At 39.6% G+C, this 3337-nt stretch overlaps 1 pseudogene; it reads right to left on the bottom strand.

The window, feature by feature from the left end:
• Window positions 1-206: 206 nt before the first annotated feature.
• Window positions 207-3037, bottom strand: LOC143576028 (mechanosensitive ion channel protein 8-like; annotated as a pseudogene).
• Window positions 3038-3337: the final 300 nt, after the last annotated feature.

Below are 3337 nucleotides of genomic sequence, written 5' to 3'. Positions count from 1 at the left end.
GACCACAATGGACCTCTTGATGTGTGGGGCCATATACATGCAGATCTTTATATGGTGATGACGTTAAAAACAATTTATTTGGTTGACATCATGGTTTCAAGTGTCAAACAATCGCATCATTCATTTCTCCAAACAATTCTTGTGGTGGCCGGGCGCTTAATGATCACCGCACGTACGTGCTCAACAACTTGTTTACACGTTTATACTCATTTAGGAGCTTCCCACGTTGGGGGCATCCGAGAAGAGGTAACGGGTGGTGGAAGAGGCATGTTTCGGATATTGATATCAAGCGGGTACAATCTGTACTCGATATCATGTTCTTTAAAGATTCTAACCATTTCATCAATAACCACTCCTCTCCTTATGTACCTCTCTCCCATATCTTGAAAGTTTATTTTATGCCTCCACCACATATGCAACCTGATCTTGCTTATGTCCTCCAACCTCAATGAAACCGCTGTGATTTCATTCGGATAATAATGATCCTTCTTGTTCTCTATGAAGCTGCCAATAACCCAAATCACGTGTTAATTAATTGTGCAAGTTCTGAAAACAAATAAATGTAAATTTGTTACTTGGTTATTCTTTGTTTCATGACTGCTATCGTCTCAGGAGGAGTAGCGATATGGATGAAGAAATCAATTGAATCCCACATATCGGGACTACGATAATGATTGCTGATGGCTCGTGTTGCAAGAGTACTGTTTGGAAAGTAAACCTTCTCATTGTCCCATTTCAGGAAAACAGTAGTCAATATATTCATCTCTTCTACAATAAGCTGAAAACCATTCAAGATTTAGAACATATGGTATGTCTGTATGCATATTATCATCAATGTGCGTTAACTGTCTTTTTAATACCTGAACACCGTCAATCTCACAACGATCGCCTACATCAAATGGGTGCATGACAAACAAGAAGATGATGGCTTCAAAAATAGTTTTGCACGTATTACCAAAGATGAACGCGACCACTACGATCTGGGAGCTTATAAACACTAACAACTTGCTTGTTGCTATATTCAATATCAGAAGGCAAATGACCACAATGATGATGGCAACTAAGACATTCACCATTTGGTGCAGTTTGTTGACTGCGGTTTTGGTATCGTTTAGTGTCAAGGCAAGTGCTTTTCTTTCTCTAAATGCATTCACCTGTAAATTTCACATATTATAAGCTACAATCAAGTGATTATGGATTTGAATTTATACAAGTCAGATTCAAGTTCTTACCACCCAAATCTTCAAAGCTGCTTTGCTAACTTTTTCGTCACCGGGTGTTCCTACCAAAAGAGCCATTGTTTTCACAGCCTGATCTTCTCTCAAGAACCGCATCAGATCATAAAGCTCGATGAACCTGAAAACAACAAACTTCCCATTCTAGAATCTCAATCATGTGACTGTGACATGATCTTTTAATCATGAGGAAATGCGTTACATATATAAAAGAACATACTTGGAGCCAGACTTAGCCACATTCATGAAAATCTTGCGTGCAGCACGTTTGGCTTCGATTTCACTTCTAATTTGTGTTACCGATTCATCCTCTTGTGAATTCATATCATTTAACTGTTCATCCAATGTGCTTAATGTCCCGAGACGAACAATTCTCATCAATCTTTTCATATTCCAAGCAGAAATATTCTTCGGGTTAAGCCTATGCAAATGATCGATTGTTATCCCTTGTTCTTTCTCGTCACACTTGACGGCAGCTGGAGGCGGCTTTTGTGATCTTCCACTCCCGATAACCCTCTCGCTCTTTATTTGAAACACTTTCTCCCCGAGTTCTGGAGGCATGTTAGCACCTGCATTCTGAAAATCATTAACTAGCCCTATTGTTTCCTTGTCAGCTACTATTCGATTGTTTTGGATCTCAACCAGTGGTGGCCCGGAGAGTGTTTCAATCACATACTGGTTAAACAAAGCTTCTTGAATCCGATCAAAAAACTTGTTGACATGAAACGAAGACGCGAGTACTTTGACCATTAATGTTTTGACAAGCCAAGTGATGTAGCCACCAGCATACACACCATCAACTTGTTCACAACCCTCAGGAAGCGGTTATGACCCTCGACTTTCTCATCAAACATATAATGCCAAGCAATCAAAACCAAACCCAACCAAATGCAATTCTGGACGGGCTTCCGGATCCCATAGACAAAATACAAAACCCGTTTGCGTAAAAGGAAGTTTCGCTCGATAAAGAAGACGACGAACCTTATACCCCAGCCGGACACCAAACGACCACATATCAAGACAAGCACTAAAACCTCCCATTCCCAAATGTGAAGTCCCCTAAGCACAATCTGCTTCCAGTCATGGATGGTAAGGGTGCATATCAACGCGGAGAGGATTAGTATCAAACTAATCCACTGAATCAAGGTCAGGGCGTTTAGTTTCGTTCTTTTGAAATCATCAGGGTTGTCTTCTTCAAACAAGGAGTCGTCTTCGTTAATAACTTCCCCTCTAGTTAGTACCCCGGAAGCGCGTGGCAGGACTCCTGATCTGTACTGTCCTGACCTGGCGGCTGGACCGGGGTCAACCTGGAGAGGATCATCTAAAAGTCTAGATTTTTGTTGTGTTTTGGTTCTGAGTATTGTGGCTTTGGTTTGGAAAGAAGTGCATTTCAAAACCTCACCGGAAGCGCCTGCAGCTTTGTCAGCCTCTCGGCTAATAATATTGCTGGATTTGTGTCTAAGTTGTTGTTCGTCTGATGATTGGGACTCGATATCATCGACGATTAGTCTAGAGGGTTGAGGAGGCTGTGGTTGCTGAAAGGATACTTTGAGATCTCTGGAACTGAAAACCCTACTGCTAGTACTCGTATTTGTATTTGGATGAGTAATATTAATATTACCGGAGGAATTAGAGACGTCGACGTCATCAAAATTCAAGGTCCGCTGTATAAACAAGTCTCTGATGAGCATTGGCTTTGGATCTAATTCGTCATGACCGTCGTCGTTGATGTTGAGGATGATATTCTCATCGCCGGAGGACCCCGGATCAGGAGATCTTATTATTGATCTCTTCAAATCCATTCAAGCTGGATATCCAATCCAATGGAACAAAATAATATATTATTATTATTATTATTATTATTATTATTATTATTTACCTTACGTACGCCATGCAAACACTAATCAGATGATGATGATGATGATCCTCTCAGGCTCACTAAACCCAATCTAATCTACTTATAATATATATTTTATTTTTATTTTAGCATTCGTCATACTAGTAAATATTTTATTTTTTTTAGCTTTCATCATACTTTTTTAGTAAATAAAACAAACTAAACTATATATTAGCGTTTCAAACTGAAAAACAAATTATTCCTT

Source organism: Bidens hawaiensis, unplaced genomic scaffold (genome assembly GCF_021521415.1).
Source record: "Bidens hawaiensis isolate Kalapana, Puna unplaced genomic scaffold, B.hawaiensis_p1.1 tig00027847_1, whole genome shotgun sequence".
NCBI lineage: Eukaryota > Viridiplantae > Streptophyta > Magnoliopsida > Asterales > Asteraceae > Bidens > Bidens hawaiensis.
Note: the sequence above shows the minus strand (reverse complement) of the source record. Positions and strands in the feature narration are given on the sequence as shown.